Raw genomic sequence first — 19,586 nt, 5'->3', positions numbered from 1 at the left:
AATGTGGCGTTATTTGCATGCTGATTTGGCGAGGTCCCTCTCCTCCCCGCTCGCTCTCACAATCACTGGGGCTGGATCACGGTAATGTGATAGCACAGCAGCCAGCCGATGCAATCTCTGCCCCTCCTCCAAACCCAGGTGTGTGCTATCCACTTCCCTCTTAATTCCCTCCATGCTCATATTTGAGTCCCTCTTTATTTTTTTCAGCCATTCAGTGCCTTGTAAGGGTTGTATTATAATCATATCTGGAGCAAAAAAAAATAAAAGGTTGACGGGGGAAAAAATATCATGTCTTTTTTTATTAATTATAGACCGCGACTGATTCCAATGTTTTCCAAAAGCATCTTCAAAATAGGTCGGCATACAGTTTTCTATTCTTATCACATTTAAATGTCAACATGGTGCAAAGCTCTACAAATTAGTTCAGGCAGACTTCAACCCCCATTTAACATTTAAAGCTCCGCTCAGTAAGCCCCCAATGTGTGATTCAAATCAGTTTACACACACATAAAAAGGAAGCAGTGCGTCTTTCAAACTTCTCATTTCAATACTGATATTATTGCCAACCTTTTGCCAGAGAATAGACTGGCAGAGAAGGGAAAAAAGAGCCATGAGATGAAGCAACAGAAACAATGCATTAGCTTTCATGAATTATATATCCGCCTTCATTCTGAGCAGAATTGAGGATTTTCCGAGCCTTTGCATATATCCTAGACAAAAATGAATAAATCACGATGGTGGGGTCATTCCTTTTTACATGCATTGAGAGCCATATCTGGATAATAATGTCCACATAAAACACTTACTGTGGTTCATTTGGAATGCAAGTGATGCAAAAATTCTCCCAGATTCTCATATGTCAATGGAAATGTCCCAAGGAGAGCTGCTGTATCAGGACATTTGTTACAGAAGATGGCAAAGATGAATATTGAAGGACTGGGCTATTTCTGATGACACCCGAGTTCTAGGTGTCAGATAATGACTTTGGGCAAATATGAAAAGATTATGGGGATGATTTCTAAGCTCCAACAAAGTGAAACATTTTCTGAGTTTACAATCACATGTTTAATTCCTCAGGTTTACCAGTCTGGCCATTATCCTCTGACCTCTGTCATTAACAAGGGGTTTTCACCCACAGAACTGCCGCTCGCTTTATGTTTTTTGCTTTTTGGACCATTCTCTTTACATGCTAGAGACTGTTTTGAGTGAAAATCCCAGGAGATCAGCAGTTAGAGAAATACTCAAACCAGCCTGTCTGGCACCAAAAATCATGCCATGGTCTAAATCACTGAGTTGCCCATTCTGATGATTAATGTGAACATTAACTGAAGTTCCTGACCCATATCTGCATGATTTTATACATTACACTGCTGCCACACGATTTGCTGATTAGATAATTGCATGAATAAGTAGATGTACGAGTGTAGCTAATAAAGTGGCTGGTGAGTGTATATATATATATATATATATATATATATATATATATATATATATATATATATATATATATATATATATATATATTACTTTATATAACTTTATAATTAATAGACAAAGAGGACATTTAAACACTTTAACATGTTGTAAATCAAGCCAATCTACTCAATACCACTGCATTGGAGTCTTTGCAATGCACAGCCTACATGCGATAGAACAAGGTTTCAGTCCCAGTGTCGTGGATCAGAGCAAGTTGCCTTGGTCCTTAGTTGACTCAGCACTACAGGGCAAAGAGGCTAAGAGCCCAGGGGATGAGTTTCACACCTCGAGCTGTTTTATGCCAGATAGCCCTATGCATGACCCTGCAAGTCTGCTCCAGACAGCCCTGGAGGAGCAGTCGTTAGGTGTGTGAGGATAGGACGTGCTCCTCACGCCTAATTACCCAGACCTCCTATCTGAGTCCCCCGGTCACCATCAGCAGAGCAGAAACAGCTACGGACGTGTACCCATGGCCTCGTATACCCACTCCTTCACCAGAGAAGACTGGCATAGAGAACCTTACAGCCCAGCACAGCCTAGTCTTTTTCTCACATTCAAAGTCCTCTGGCCGCCTTTGGTGTGCATGATTTGAGCACCCTTGCCTAAAAGCTGCCACTAACCAGCAGTCTTTAAAAACACCATTCTACATGCAAGGCCTCGGAACCTTCATGCTTATCATAACCAAGGCGCCTGGCTTCATAATGGGGGGTGTCAAAATATTGAAACAATTAAACTACAATTAAAATATTGAAACAATTAAACCAATTAAGTATTTTGCATATTTTGTTGTTATGATGTCATTCTATTGTAAAGTGACCGTGAGCTGTGGGAAAGGCGCTTAATAAATAAAACTTTATTATTATTATTATTATTATTATTATTATTATTATTATTATTATTAAGAAACCTTCACCTGATCCAAATAGTTCACTTTAAAAGGCAGTTATCCCTCCCTCTGCTTCAACACAGGTGAAATGCTCTCACCTTGCCTCATAAAATGAAGGTAGGCTCTCTGGCCAGTCATCATTCCCTATTTAACTCTAGCTGGAACGGGGCCCTTTAAGTGTGCTAAAAGCTATTCTTTCTAAATGTGCTCTGGGTGTGCCTAATATGTCCGTAGCCAAATGTCAAAAGAGTTAGATATCCCTTTATGCACAAAGAGGCCCTGAGGGCTTTAATTGACTATGGTGTAAAGGGAGTTGAGGAGGGGTGAAGAAACATGATGAAAATGAATACTGTTCATTATCAGACAAACAGAGCCCAATGGCGCTCCTAAAATTGGCAGGGAGAGAAGATTCCCCAATGTTAAAGCACATTTGTCCACCGAGTAATTATCGGACTGAACTTTCCATGGCATTGTTTCAAAATTATGAAGAAATATTAATTTTTTAAATGTAATGTGCTTGAGTGGCAAAGAGCTGCCAACTGATGCCTGTGCTAATGTGTGAGTGTGGTTATAGCTGATTTCACAGACAATGCATATACTTGAATTAATGCAGCAAAGGTATAAATGAAGGTCTGCTTCACTAGGGATGTGTTTACACCTGGTATTAAGATGCATTTTGGGCGATCAGTTTGAAACGAGACCACACTAAAAACGAATGGAAGTCCAAAACGTTTTGAGATTTTTCCACTTCAACCATTTTGTTGTTCGAATGTGGTCGAAAACGCATGCGTTAGTGTAAACGCTCATCCATTCAAATGCGTTCATACATCAGGGAAGCACTGCCTACTTACCTGTCAATGAACTGCTGATATATGTCATCATACAATCAGAGACCTTCCCCTTTCAAATCCGAACACAAGTGCTCAAAAGATACAATACGACCAGGTATAAATCTCTGTGTCTGTGCATCTCGTCTCTCCGCTTGTGATCGGATCACCCAAAACTCCAAAAATCTTAATACCAGTTGTAAACTGGACTTATATTACAAAATCCAGTCCCAACAGATTAGCATTCAAGCTCCATAAGTACTACTCTCTTCTAGTTTAAGTCTCTTTCTTTCCCTGCAGTTCTTCAACAAGTTTGTCTCTATTATCTCGTCTGCTTTCCAAGCCCTGCTACTTCCCAATGTTTGTGATATCACCACTCTCTGCGCTGAGCTCCACGACCGTCTGGCAACTTTAAATATTTATCAAACAGAGGAAGGGAAGAGAGAGCCCTCTCCAACCCGCTACAGTCATTTACCAATTATTTTGAGTACCTGCTGACAGGTAGGTGTCACAGTCAGCTACCCTTCCCCAGTCCTTCTCCTCACATGATTTACCTTTCCCCCTGCTGCGGAGGAAGCCGATGAGCTGCAGACACAGTGACAGAGGAAGTGTGGCAGAAGAGAGTTGCGGTATACAGCTGAAGTTCCCACGCTTTGATTTGGGGAATGGTTGATTCGCCATAAAAAAAATAAAATAAAAAAAAACTCTCTTTGTCAATGCATTCAAAGCAGAGTATGACAGAGAAATGGCAAAATGTAGAGGCGAACAGACAATTGGGTCGGAATAGAAAACAAGCTCATTAAACCAGGAGAGGTATACAAAACACCCATCAAGGTCTGTCACTGTACGTTCTAGTTGATAAAGAGAGAGCGTTTGAAAAGAAAAGAAACAATATGTGCACCTAAAGCATTACATACACTTTCTACAGTGGGTATTTTACAGCATGTTAGTTTTGTGTCAAGTTGAAAGGCTTCAGAATCTGTTGTAGGGGTAAAAAGCTGTCTCTTGTTTAACAAGGGACTCTAAAGTTAATCAAAGTTATTTACTAAATTAAATCAAAACACACAGTAAATGAATTATGTGTCTGTGTAAGAGACTATGCTAGGGTATTTATTCTGTGTTTTACAGCAGTATTTCACAGGCGTATCTCTTTATTGACACCAGACCTGAAATGTTTCCTTATTGTATATAACCACAAATTATTGATAAATAATAGTTGTAACCACAAAATTTTTTTTATTTTTATTTTTATTTTTTTTTAAACTTCCATCCTTTCCTTTAAGAAAAACAAAATCTGAGTTACAGTGAGGCACTTACAATGTAAGTGAATGGGGCCAAATCCGTAAACTTTAGAATTATTGTTAGTATTATTATTTTTATTATTTTTAATTTTTTTGTATTTTTACTATTTTTCATTGTTGGTCTATGTACTCATGTGTCAGATAGACGCTTTTGGAGCATCTCACTTTGGCCCCGTTGTGTCTTACTAGTTTTCAGCATCTCTAGTCATAAGTGCATAGGGTTCCAGTAGCTCAACTGGTAAAGCATGGTGCTAGCAACACCAAGATCCTGGGTTTTGATTCCAAGGAACACACAAACTGATAAAATGTATACACTGAATTCACTGTTAGTCACTTTGGATAAAAGTGTCTGCCAAATGCATAAATGCAAATGCAAAGTGCAGTATTTTGGGGATAATGTGCCAAGTTAAATGTAGATTGAAACTTTGAAAAGCATGTCTCCAGATACCTGCATTTTGTTTGGCTTAGTCCAGCTGTAATTGATTGTAAAAGCACATCTGTGGAAGGCTGTGTTGCCTGCTCATTGGTTTTGATGAGGCATGTTGCCGGTACAGCTGGAGTGCTGACTGCCCCCTAAAACACCAAGGTGCTACATCAAGACTAAACTGCTCCGATGGTAGGAACATTCCTTATAATGGAATTTACATATGGGTCTGGGACTTGAATTATTTCCTAGTTAAAATACTCACTGTTTCAAAAATATAGCCACAAGATAAACAATATGCTTGTTAACATTATTTTAGTTTGATTAAATTGCTTACTAACCTTTTCTGTGTAAAGTTAAATCCATTTTTCTAACTTTGTTGCCATGATGACCTAATGCCGTGAACCCTAAAACAACCATTTAAAAACAAATATTTAATAACTTTATATCTCAAATAATACACAAGTTTGAACAGAAGAATTAATGTAAGTACAGGTGCATCTCAATAAATTAGAATGTCGTGGAAAAGTTCATTTATTTCAGTAATTCAACTCAAATTGTGAAACTCGTGTATTAAATAAATTCAATGCACACAGACTGAAGTAGTTTAAGTCTTTGGTTCTTTTAATTGTGATGATTTTGGCTCACATTTAACAAAAACCCACCAATTCACTATCTCAAAAAAATAGAATATGGTGACATGCCAATCAGCTAATCAACTCAAAACACCTGCAAAGGTTCCCTGACCCTTCAAAATGGTCTCTCAGTTTGGTTCACTAGGCTACACAATCATGGGGAAGACTGCTGATCTGACAGTTGTCCAGAAGACAATCATTGACACCCTTCACAAGGAGGGTAAGCCACAAACATTCATTGCCAAAGAAGCTGGCTGTTCACAGAGTGCTGTATCCAAGCATGTTAACAGAAAGTTGAGTGGAAGGAAAAAGTGTTGAAGAAAAAGATGCACAACAAACCGAGAGAACCGCAGCCTTATGATTGTCCAGCAAAATCGATTCAAGAATTTGGGTGAACTTCACAAGGAATGGACTGAGGCTGGGGTCAAGGCATCAAGAGCCACCACACACAGACATGTCAAGGAATTTGGCTACAGTTGTCGTATTCCTCTTGTTAAGCCACTCCTGAATCACAGACAATGTCAGAGGCGTCTTACCTGGGCTAAGGAGAAGAAGAACTGGACTGTTGCCCAGTGTTCCAAAGTCCTCTTTTCAGATGAGAGCAAGTTTTGTATTTCATTTGGAAACCAAGGTCCTAGAGTCTGGAGGAAGGGTGCAGAAGCTCATAGCCCAAGTTGCTTGAAGTCCAGTGTTAAGTTTCCACAGTCTGTGATGATTTGGGGTGCAGTGTCATCTGCTGGTGTTGGTCCATTGTGTTTTTTGAAAACCAAAGTCACTGCACCCGTTTACCAAGAAATTTTGGATCACTTCATGCTTCCTTCTGCTGACCAGCTTTTTAAAGATGCTGATTTCATTTTCCAGCAGGATTTGGCACCTGCCCACACTGCCAAAAGCACCAAAAGTTGGTTAAATGACCATGGTGTTGGTGTGCTTGACTGGCCAGCAAACTCACCAGACCTGAACCCCACAGAGAATCTATGGGGTATTGTCAAGAGGAAAATGAGAAACAAGAGACCAAAAAATGCAGATGAGCTGAAGGCCACTGTCAAAGAAACCTGGGCTTCCATACCACCTCAGCAGTGCCACAAACTGATCACCTCCATTCCACGCCGAATTGAGGCAGTAATTAAAGCAAAAGGAGCCCCTACCAAGTATTGAGTACATATACAGTAAATGAACATACTTTCCAGAAGGCCAACAATTCACTAAAAATGTTTTTTTTATTGGTCTTATGATGTATTCTAATTTTTTGAGATAGTGAATTGGTGGGTTTTTGTTAAATGTGAGCCAAAATCATCACAATTAAAAGAACCAAAGACTTAAACTACTTCAGTCTGTGTGCATTGAATTTATTTAATACACGAGTTTCACAATTTGAGTTGAATTACTGAAATAAATGAACTTTTCCACGACATTCTAATTTATTGAGATGCACCTGTAAGTGCTTTAATAAATTACAAGCTTCACATTTCTGCCCTTTAAACCCTCCAACAATTTGCCCCATTCACCTCCATTGTAAGTGCCTCACTGTATAAGTACCTTGATTTTTGCTTTTTTAAAAGAAAAGGAGGGACGAGTAAAAAAAAAAAAAAATTGTGGTAATCCACATTATGCCACAGATGCTGTCGATTGAGCTTAACTTGTATTGAACCCAAAATATTCCTTTAAAGCTAAATAAAAATGGTTTCAAGTACCCCCTGCGGTACACATACCCCTGGTTAGGAATTGCTGTATTACAGAACTGTGCCTACAGCAGTATAGGAAGCTTGTATTGTAAGAATATGTGCGTGAGCCCATCAGAATGCGTGTATGTAAGAGTGTATGTGAGTCATGTACATTGTGTGTGTGTGTGTGCCACAAAACACTAAGGGCACAGAGTACTGCTCTCATCAGAGCAAGGAATAAATGAACAACTCTCCAATATGTGTGAGAGTGTGTACGTGTGTGCACCTCCTCGAGGGGGCACTTGACAACACTATCAACATTCTCTGTGCTCTAAATTGTCTGCATTCTATCTTTTGAGAAGCAGCAATACTCTATGAGGATACCGAAAAGGTAAAAAGATGGGAAAAAAGTAAATGAAGATAAGAGACTGGCTAAGTAGGTATTCTCTCTCTTTGCTTTTGAGTTTCAATGGCTGGATTAAAGAGGTGATCTGACATACAGGTTTGAGATTAACAGGGAAGCGATGGCATACAGGACCCTCGGGATTGACATGATGAAAAGGCCATCATTTTGAAGATCTGTTTTCTGCCTGACTAAGCTAGTACTAAGTAAAGCACATGGCTGAATCTTTACCTGCCAATTCAATGGAAGGTACTAAATGACTGTAAAACAAGCTGAGGCCAAATCTTTCTTTTCGTTTTGCCAGAGGTCAGAAAGGGATCAGGAATTGTCGCAAGCCAGATTCAATCAGTCTAACAGGTTCATCAAATCTTTAAGAAATTTCAATTCAAGGAAAAACATTTTAGCTTTTACATTTTTTTTTAAATTTTTTTAGGGGAAATATATTTCATTAGTGTTATGTCATTAGCTCAGTTCCTATATATATATGTATATATTTATACACCTCTTCCACCTTATCAGTATATAGAGAGGTGTTGCCAAGGTTCTGTCAAACTCACTAAAATATCTCTATTCAGCTTTGTTTGTGACTTGCATACTGATGATATGTCTACCTGGTGTGGCGTTTTGCGTTTTTCCGCTCTGTCAGAACCACTATGTGGTTCTAATCCCGCAGCCTGCCAGTGACCCGGACCGGCTGCATTGCGATCCTATCAGCCTGTGTCTGATACGCCTCTAATTGAAAATGGCCCTGCACCATGTCTAAACCTCTTCTTGCAACTCCAGCGCATGTTGTGTCTGCATGTGGAATCGGATCTCTAAGAGGCTTATGAGCGCGTGTGCATGTCTGCGTGAGTGTGTTATGTTAAGAATGTATGTGGGAGTGTGTGTGTGTGTGTTTGTGTGTGATGCATTTTAAAGAGAGTGGTAAAGCACAGTGATATTTCAAACAGCCAGGCAAAGGAAGGAATTAACCACATTTACTTGGTTTTAATTACAATGAAGTCCACCTCTATAGCAGAGCACTAAAAATACACGCAGAGTTTCCCTGTGGGACTCAAGTTAGCATGCCTTACGGCAGCTCATACCTCAGTGCAAAAAGAGAAACACACACAAACACACACTCTAAAACGTGAACCATAACACCAGAAATGGAACAGGCCATACGTCCTTACTGTGTATTTTGGGAACTCAGTCTAATTCAATCAGATAATGCTACAAAAAAATGATATATTAAAAAAGAAAGAAATGGAAGAAAAGACGGAGAAAAAAAAATCAAATTTGAAAGAGAGAGCAAAAGGCACAGGGGAATATTAGATGAATCCAGGTCTTAGGGGTGTTCCAGCGAGTAAAATAAGGTTGAACCTCAATAGGATCAACATTCAGGGCAAAACTGCAATAAAAGTAGAAATGTGACAGGGAAAATGATCTGTAATTAGGACAAACAGCACTAAAAGCAAGTTCAAAGATAATTGTTTTTGGAGGGGTGTGTGACTGACTGCTAGGATTCCCAGGGTGGCCAGTTTGCTTGTGTGAAGATTGAAAGAGAGAGAGAGAGAGAGGGGGAGAGTGGGGGAAGACTACATGATATAAGAAAGAAAAGATGAAGGACTTTGGCGAAAAATGTTTAGAGGGAGGGAGAAATACTCAACAGCAGGACAGAAAAAGAAAAGTGAGAGAGTAAACTGAGAGAGGGGTTGAGGAAAAGTCACTGAAGGTAAGACCAGTCCATTTAAAAATAAATAAATATATAAATAAAAAGAACGTGTGAGAGAAAGTTAACAAAGACACCCTACCGAACAAGCACCAATCCATCATAAGACCGAGCATAAAAAAACAAGTGTCCCAACACCCTTATCCCCACTCACATCTCCACACAAAGAATCCTATTGTTATCGGTTTTCACAACACTATGGCCTTTGATGGATTCTGCAAGCAAAAGAATAGCAACACAATAGATGGCAGGGGTCAAAGTATAAAACGCATTATGATTTACAATTTTTTTTTTTTTTTTGGCTGTTTGTAAAGTAGCCCAGTCCCCATGTTTGTATTAATCACCTGAGGAGGGTGTTGCGTTCCCAAGAAGATTCAATGGTTGAGGTGGGACCTGCAAGCTGTCCTTCATAACTTGATATGCACTTTCTCTGTCTGTTTGTGTAGAAGGAAGCTCATCTGTCTGGCAGCAGGAAATTATGACCATGTGAAATGCTACAAATGCTATAGTTTTATTTTATTTTCAAAACTGCCAGGACAGTCTTGTCTTTTTTTCCATTTCCTATCCATAAGATGAAGTCACACTTGGCGTGTATCAAACATAAGCATAATTGTGCTTGAACTGACTCTAAAAATACACACAATGGCAGTGAGATGAGCAGAGACAGATAGAGAGAAATGGGGGGGGGGGTCCATACGGAGTGTGTGTATTTTTCCCACTCATCCCAATAAAGGGAATAAACCGATGTGTGAATTAAACCTCATTGTCTGCAGATATGTCCTGCTATATTTAGTAATTTTTTTTAAATGTGCATTTTTTCGTCAAAAAATTGTGTTCGCAACTGTGTATCTGTCTCTATCTGTGCATGTTTGAAAAGAAAAAGGGCAGTAAAACAGTTCATCCATGCAATTTTTGCAATTAAAAAAGACACAAAAAATAATTATTTCACAGCACACTTGAGCGACACATCCTGAATCCACTAAGCACGGATCACGTGTTTAATAAAAAGGTTAATCAGTTGTTAATCAGAGGATTAATAACTTGTTATTTTCTTTACAATACCATTAATATTATGCCATAAATATTTAATGCTGATGGGTGTTTTTTCTTCTCTCTTTTTTTTTCATTGAAGACTGTGAGAATGAGCAATTCTCACGCTAATGTGCATTAATCATGCTTTGTTAAACACAAATAAATTCCTTCATGTTTATTAATACAACCTCGGAGACAACAATGCACTTTACATTATTTAGAAAGTTATTAATAAACTTTTTATCAGAGCTGCCACTAAAGGACGGAGGAGGCTACAAGGTGGCTAATGTAGTCCAGACTCACAGGCCCTCAGGACAAAGTTTATTGCAATTTTAAAGGTGATATTATCACTTTGCGAAAGTGTTGGAGTGACTACATTAGAGGATTCTTTTATTTTGGAAGAAGTTTTGGTTTGAGAAAAGATTTTCAGTCTCTTTCTGCCAATCTGCTAATCAAAGCAAAACAAATATTGCATTTCACTCGCTCCATTTGTTTGAACGAATATATCACATTCCCAAAATACTCGTTCCCAGTTCAAATGTAATTAAATTGTGCCTTTAGTAAAAACATGCAGTGGTTCTCCAATTAGTTCTGTTTTTGTCATTAAAAAAAAAAGAAAAAGAAAATACCGGACTTGGGCACGCCCAAGGCACTGTCGCGTCCTGGAATGATGCAACGATTGTGTGTTCGGTAGGTTGAATGTCACTCGATAGTTTAGTTTTCGGTCTTAAGACTATTGATGGGGGAAGCAGAGTACAAAACAGAGTGGGTGTTTTGATTGAAGTGAGTTAAAAATACACTTCTATTGATTCCAACTGTGATAGTGTTTGAACAACAGGAAGCATGAGGGGTGCATTATGATGGCACACATTCATTTATTGACTCATTAAAGAACTATACATGGTGCATTGCAAAAAAAAATAAATAATAATAATATGATGTATGTGAGGATGAAAGCATTTGATAAAACATTTTTTGTAACTGTTAAGTATTGTTGTTTTTGATTAAACTTGTTAGGCAAAAAGATTTGTATGCGTTATCTCTTTCTCTTCATCACACTCTCTCTTCATATGTATTGTAAGCTTCATATGGAAATTAAATTGCATTAGCAACACTCTAAAAGGGATAGTTCACTTAATATGAACATTCTGTCATCATTTACTCTAACCTTATGTTGTTTCAAACCAGTATGACTTTCCATCTTTCATGGAACACAGAAGTACATGTTAGGCAGAATGTAGGGAATGACAACCTCAGTCCCTATTCAATGTAAGGAAAAGAAAACAAATGGTTTGAAATGACATAAGGGTGAGTAAATGACAACAGAATTTTTATTTATGGTTAAACTAACCCTTTAACACACCGCATAAGAGACTACCACTGAACTGACTAAACAAATTGTTTGTTTTAAATCAAAGTCAGGCTGTACCTTTATCGAATAACTCAATGGATTTCTCACAAAATGTAATCCATCTTTCTGTCAATGCATCCATCCGTTATCTCAGCAGTCTGTTGGTAGCCCTATGTCATCAAAAAATAAATAAATATAAATAATGCATGTCTACGTGTCTTTAATGGATATCAACTGAGAGCAAGTTGAGGGAAACCTCTGCAAATCTATGAGCCCGAGGCCACTGGTGAATAATTGTTGAATAAAATGTTTGCTCTGAGCACTCCTTCACACCCTCTTTCACATTAATAAATGGAAAACATGGTCATGACTCTATCCAATCCACCAGCTTTTATAAAGTCTTCCAGTTCAGACATCTAGATGGACTCCATTGGAAGACAAAAAAAAAAAAAAAATGCACCATCGTGCCACCCTGCATGGCATTTAAACCACATTCACCCTATTGTCTCCTAGAACAGAGAAAACCACTGAGAGAAAGCAAAGTGAAAAGGGTGAGCTGGTGCCAACAGAGAAGGCAGGAGGAAAGTGGGAGAAATCCACTTTGTGTTTCGGTTAAACACTGATTTCATCATTGGACTAAAACACATAACTTTAAAAGCGAAATCAAATATTAAAAATGACAGGCGGTATAAGTATGGTGAGTAAGCCAGGGTCACGGAGGGAGGAGGAGCGGGCGGCTTGTCAGCCACTATCTGTCAGAGTGAATTAGAAACAATCAGGGGCGACTGAAAGGGAAGGTGATTGTTATTAAGCAGCGGGGCTGTGAGCAGGCTCCCCCAGATGTGGCCATGCATATAAAAGAACAGGAAGCCAGCAGTTTAATTCAGGAAGCGCTAGCGAACATGGCCCGCACAAAGGATGAAGAAGGAGGGAAAGGGATGAGAGCGGGAGAAAAAGGCCTTTTGTTACTAATAAGCTGGAAGTTACTTTGATAACAGGCAAGGGTTAGGCAACGGAATATAACCCCCCCCCCCACCTTCCTCTATGTCTCCCTTGCTCACTCGTTTCTTCCTCAATTCATATTTTCAAGAGGACAGGCCGCACCAGTCAGTCAATATCTATGGGGGAATATAATGGGAGTGGAGAAATAAAGGGTGAAATGTAGATAAGTTGACCTTAACAAGGGTGAGGAGAAGAGACAGCCACAGCCATATATCAATTACCCAGCTGTGATCACACTCTATTGATGATGTGGGAGAGGGTTTGGGACGGACAGCCCCTCCTTCTGCCATCCCCTGGCAATCTCTCTCACTCTCTATTGCGCTGAATTTTTTTGTTTTGTTTCCCTCACTCTCTCTGCCACCAGCTCAGGGAAGCTCCTCGGAGGCAGCCATCATATTGTGAATTCTAATACAATATGTTTTTCAAAGGGAGGGTGGGTTTGATTTGAATGATAAGAAAAGACGCTAATCTGCTCTGCTTTGGCCTCAAAGGTACATCCACTCTGACACTCCAACAATTCCCACCACATGGGGAAACACACACACACTGACCCAAAGGGCCTTGGACTTCATCATACATGTCTTAACACCATCGATGTAACCACATATTCAAGATCGGGGGAACCAGGATCAGAAATTAACCAAGGCTTGGGGCAAATATTCCACAGAAAGTGAAGCAAATGTGCCACTGTAATGTATTCCTGTTTCTGTTATCTAGCATTTGATAGACTTCATTATATTTTTACTATACATTTTTACTTGAAATACTTTAGTTATTGCCGTAGTGATTTGTCGTTGCCAGATATCTGTTTGTTATATCACAGGAGAATGTTGTTGAATGTGAAATAAGTGTTTTGTTTTTTTATGAAAAATATGTAAAAAAAATATATATATATGTTCCCCTCTTATAGGTAATAATGCCCCTGAAAACTTACATGGGGCAAAATTTTGCCCTTAAAGTAATATTCCTGGTTCAATACAAGTTAAGCTCAATTGACAGCATTTGTGGCATAATGTTGATTACCACAAAAATATTTTTTCTTTTTTTTTTCTTAAAAAAAAAAAAAGCAAAAATTTGGGTTATAGTGAGACACTTACAATGGAAGTGAATGGAGCCAATCCGTAAATGTTACAATACTAGCTATTTCAAAAGTATAGCAACAAGACACAAACAATATTTGTGTTAACATGATTTTAGTGTGATTAAATCACTTACAAACCTTTTCTGTGTAAAGTTATAGCCAATTTTACAACTTTGTTGCCATGACGATGTAGTCAACAAATCCTAAAACTCAACAACTTTTCAGCTCAAATAATACACAAGTTTTAACAGAAGAATTAATGTAAGTGCTTTTATGAAATTATAAGCTTCATATTTCTGCCTTTAAACCCTCAAAAAATGTACCCCAATCACTTCCATTGTAAGTGCCTCAATGCAACTTCAATTGTTTTTTTCTTTTTTTACAGAAAAGGAGGGACAAGTCAAAATAATTTTTGTGGTAATAGATTCCTTTATTCTTTTTGCACGTGAGTTTATCCTGTACTGACGGATACTACAGATTGATTATGATAGATAAGATTTGATCACAAACGTGCTTGTCGGCTATGCGTGGCACCATATTGTTTACATCCAATGCAGCATGGGATTCTGATTTCGTTATAGCATAGAAGCATATAATGTTCTAAAAGCTGAGCCCTTCCACTTTCCCCACACTGGACATAGTTTGAATGAGTGACGGACGGAATGGTAGAAGGCTTGTATGGACTGACTAGTTTGTATATTCTATGTTTGACGTCAGAAAACATGGCCTCATCGCTGCATCAAAACAGTGCGCTCCGAAGGTAATGGCTTTAAACTTTTATTTTGTGATTGTTTGAAAGTTTGTATCATATAAAATATATATATTGTGATGTTCAAAAAAATATTTTTTAGAAGCTGATTCATTATGACAACCGCTTCAGTCCCTCTTTTGCTGGTAAACAGTAGCACGAATGCAGATCACACCGGTTTGATCGTACGCCTTTGAGCGGAGCCTAGTGTAGTCACACCAGTTTGATCGCACATGCGAAAGGGTTAATAAACACTTTTTTTCAATCAACCATTAAAAAAAACACTAATCTGTTTGAAAACTAATCTGAATACTGCGGAAGACCTAAGTGACTATGGTGGTTATGGCCCTGCTAGATACAGCAATGAAGCAACTACAAATATTGAGCACATCAAACATGACTACTTTAATGCAAATCTGTAATGACTGACAATGATGACACAAGGCTGAAAAACACTCAGATGAAACATCGAGGACTTTTGGTAGACAGTTCCCTCTGATAGTTAGTGGTTGTACAATGTGCTGTTATTATATGTAAGTTTGCATCACCCTATGTGGTGCAGAGAGTCTCTAGAGACAATGTTTTTGTTTGTTCCCACCACCTTGTCAAGAGAGACTGCTAACTTCAGCTATGCAAATACTTCACCAGCAGGAAAAATAACAAATGAAGTGTGTCATTGGAAAAGTCTCTCTATTTCTTTAAATGAGGGCAACACTTTGATTTTCATTTTTCTTTGTAGTGAGAGATATCTATGGAAATTAGCCCTGCCTTGAGATATATTTTTGTTATCCTGTAATAGCTATAACTGTTAAATAAAAGCTCTGTTTCCATCAGAGATAGAAACACAGAGCAGATTCAGAGGCATGACAGCCATCTCTGTTTTTTTAAGAATGATGTGAGGGAGCTGTGACTGGAGGGTTGTGGTGTTAAACATGCTTTTGCTAAATATTACCTCAGGGAGTAACAGATATATATATATATATATATATATATATATATACACATACATACATAACACCTGAAGAGTCTTACAAAAATTCAGGCAAGGGTGAAAGAAGGAGTGATATACAGATGCAAATGGACTGATAGCACTACAGCAGAGGACAGAAGGAACTGCTGTGCCATTTAGAGAAAGAACAGTTAAGGAAAGAGGAAAGAGAGATTGTGAGATTGATAAAGTTACAATGAGAGAGAGAGAGAGAGAGAGAGAGAGAGAGGGTCCATGCAGTCATATCATCTCTTCTCCTCTCAGGACATGTCTTAGATTTCAGTGTGATTAGATAGTCAGGGATAGAGAGATGTTCTGAGGGAGTATTAGTAATTAATCACTACTGAAGCTGGGATTTCCACTCTCACTGTCTCATCTACACACACACACACACACACACACACACACACACACTGTTCCATTAACCATTCAACAAAACACAAAGAGAAGGGGAAAACACCAGAAAACAAAATATAAAGAAATAATACCAAAACAAAGAAACAAAAAAGCATTAAGCCAAGGCTTAAAAGGCAAACGGTTCCCTTTGTGCCAGGTGCTAATTATTACCATTTCCATAATAGGCTCTAGTCTCCTCCGTAGACAATGTCTTAGCACCTATCATTAATGAATGAAAGAGTGACCATAAAAAATAAATAAAATAAAACAGTGCCGTTCTTAACAACCCTTTACAATCCTTTTCTTTTCTTTTTTTTAATTTTTTTTTTTTTTTCTGTACTATGAATAAATTCAGTCTGTCCCGGACATGAAAATGTCAAAAACCTAAAATACACCTAGGCTAAATAGCATATTAATGTTTAATGCTCCTTCATCCTATGCTGCTATTCTCATATCTAGTATGTCTGCCAACAGCTGTTGCAGGCTCTCTCATATGGGGATTTATAATCTATCTAAAAGTGTGCTGGAGCATTGTTCAAGAGAGGAGAGGAGGAGAACACTTTTTATTCATGGGCTGCTTTTTTTGACCTTAAAAGATGTGAAAAATGTAAATCATCATTGCCTCTTCTACTTCTTGATTTTGATTTCACAGTTCACACAGCCTTGCATTTGTTAATGATCCAAACAATCAAAGTGCAATAAAATGCATGAAGATTTTAATATGCAGTTTATTTTGCATGTGTTGAGATATATATATATATATATATATATATATATATATATATAGCTGGTGAGCTTGCTCGTGTGTTTGTGCATGCATGTTTCACATATCAAACTGTATTTTTAGAGGATTTATTTAGTCTGATTTTGGAGGAGTGAGGTGAACGCTTACTTACCTGATCACTCTAACTGCATACTGGTCCGGGGCCCGTCAGGTTGAAGATACCGTGACTCACCCCGCCACTGAGTCTGTACAGCAACAAGCGATGACAGCGGTGATGAGTCTTTACTCTGTCAGCAAGAGAGAGAGAGAGAGAGAGATAGAGAGAGAGAGAGAGAGAGAGAGAGGATGTCAGGCCAAATGTAACAAATTCACTGAATCGCAGCAGTGGCGCAGAGGTCAAGGAAAAGCAGCCGAAAAAGGTTAAAGATGAAATCAAAGCTGAAAATCTATCCTTGTGAGGCAAGGCCACCGCTGACGTGCTCAGCAGACAAGAAGCTAAATACTGCACGCCACTCTGGGATCTTTCATTTTCAGCCGATCAATAAGGACTTATATTTATCAGGATTCCAAGCAGCTGCCACATCTGACAACCTCCACTTCATTTTCGCACTCCGTCCTCCCTCTCTCTCTCTATCCATCCATCCTTTGGCCTGTCTTCTGTGGCCTTGTGCTAAATCGGGACCCATCGACCATAAAAGTGAATGGGGGGCCTTCGTTGTGGTTTTATCCCTCACGTACAGCAATGCTCTCACCACGTCCCCCTACTAATATTGGGTTAAGAAGCGTGCGTTTTGTCATTAGCCTGTTGGCTCAGGCCCATCTCCCTGCTCTCTTTGTTCCATGCCACACTATTGAAGCCTGCCAAGAAAATGGCGCTGTAAAACATGTACACTTTGCCACTTCATTTCCCCATGCGTGTTTGCGCACACAATTTTAATACACCAACATATTTAGGGAGGAAAAGTAGGGAAAAAGTAAGTCTCCAATTAAAATCATTCAGAGAAGCAGAAGATTTGCTGAAAGGGCGGAGAAGGCCGAGTTAAAATAGCTCAATCTCTAATCATCTGTACGACAATATTTGCTGTGAGGCATTCTAAATAGATTATCGCTGGTCCATCTGCCTCATCACTGATTTATAAGGCGTTAAGCTGCTTTCCAAAGGCAAGGACTTCCTTTGCAGCTACAGTAGAAGGGTTCTTGTTCAAATCAGGGCCAATGGCAGCTGAACAAGCCTGCCGCTCGGCTGCAGTAAAGGAGTTTCTTGCTTTCAGCGAGGAAATAAAAATAGGACGGCACTATCCGGTTTGGAGTTGCCACATGTAGCAGTTTGAATCCAAAAATTTTGTATCTCTTGATTTGTTTTTTGTTTTTTGTTTTTTTACAAAGAGACAGAGAGGAGGGAGGAAGTGAAAAACACACACACAAACATAAACACACAAAACAAGGGACATCATTAACATATGAATACTGCATGCAAATGGTTAGAAGAGAGCAGATGTTGGTGCATTTAATTGACCTATATGTGAATTGCATCCAAACATACTACACAGAGTATGCTGAGTGTTCACTGAGAATGCAGTAACACTGGATGCCCGGCACCCGCTTCCTTACACAACACAAACAAGAGTGATACACAGAGGAAATGAGAGAGAGAGAGAGAGAGAGAGAGAGAGAGAGAGAGGAGGGTGTGTGCTTGAGAGATGGAGAGAGAGAGAGATGGGGAGAGAGAGAGAGGAAAGAGAGATAGAGATGTGTAAAGTGAGGCAGAGACAGATGAAGACAAAGAAACTCAGGCATCACAGAGAGCCTTGTCAATAGACAGTGGGGCAACAGAAATGCCTAAATACTTAAAGTAATATATATATATATATATATATATATATATATATATATATATATATTATTATTATTATTATTATTTTTTTTTTTTAAATCAACAAGGGAATCATGTGGGTTACCTGGGCTTGTGCAGAATGATGTTAGATTAAAGGGGTCAAATTCCTTTGATCTTTTGACATATAAAAGGTCATTGTACTATAAAAACATCCTGTAAGTTTCAGAACTCAAAACTTTCTCGTTAAAACAGCTTATATTGAAGCCAATCTGCCAAAACGACAGGATGTGGAATGTGCCTGTTTATTACGTAATAGTGTGGCTAAACACCGTCTCCGTAGAATAAGATCAATGCCTGCTTCTACATCACTGCCTGTTTAGCCCCGCCCACCGATTCACGCATGTAGTAGGTAAACAACGAGAGAGGCAAACGCAAGTCTACGCAGAAAATTAACGATAAAGATGGCTCCGAAGACAACAAGACGCTGTGCATGCCAAGTTGTGGAAAAACACAGTCTTTGCATTGCCTTCCTTCTGATCCCAACATTAGGAAAGAGTGGATGAACTTTATTTTTAATGAAGTTCCAGACCACGCCAGTAAGAACTTGGTCCTTTGTTCGCTTCATTTTATCACGGATTCGTTTACAAACAAGGCATAATTCGACGCAGGATTTTCAGAAAGACTGAAACTAAAAGACGATGCTGTGCCGACTATATTGGATCCGACAGTAATGTTGCACCACACAAGTGTGAGTAACTTATTAAGTGGTCACTATTGCTTTGTCTGTTATTACAGATCTTTTGATATGTACTGAGTATTTATGCATTTTTAACCTAAATCACAGCAGCTGTGAAGGATGTAGGATTTTAAAATATGCAAAACTGTTAGCCAATCATACCAGTGGGCATTTACTTCCGAGTCTACAATCCGCCACGCCTATTCAAACGGTGTGTTACAATGAGGGGGGTCAAAAAAGGACAGAAAATAGCCTATTACTTCTAAATTATGATGTTTTTTGATGTAAAAATCTTGATAACATTGTAAGTGGACCTCAGAGAACAGTACAAAATAAAAAAAAGGCAGTTAATGACCCCTTTAAAGTC

General features: G+C 38.7%; 1 protein-coding gene across 5 annotated transcripts in view; it reads right to left on the bottom strand.

Moving 5' to 3' along the window:
• The window catches only part of LOC127409838 (zinc finger protein 536-like), a 245,656-nt gene that overhangs the window by 148,428 nt on the left and 77,642 nt on the right, over positions 1-19,586 (bottom strand). For 3 of the 5 annotated variants that reach the window (XM_051644698.1, XM_051644747.1, XM_051644708.1), the window contains exon 3: positions 16,822-17,999. The gene's annotated coding sequence lies outside the window, so the exon portion shown is untranslated. The remainder of the gene's footprint in view (positions 1-16,821; positions 18,000-19,586) is intronic. The other 2 variants (XM_051644718.1, XM_051644728.1) reach the window with 1 other exon arrangement.

Source organism: Myxocyprinus asiaticus, chromosome 2 (assembly GCF_019703515.2).
Source record: "Myxocyprinus asiaticus isolate MX2 ecotype Aquarium Trade chromosome 2, UBuf_Myxa_2, whole genome shotgun sequence".
Classification (NCBI taxonomy): Eukaryota; Metazoa; Chordata; class Actinopteri; order Cypriniformes; family Catostomidae; genus Myxocyprinus; species Myxocyprinus asiaticus.
This window is presented reverse-complemented; position numbering and strand designations above follow the sequence as displayed.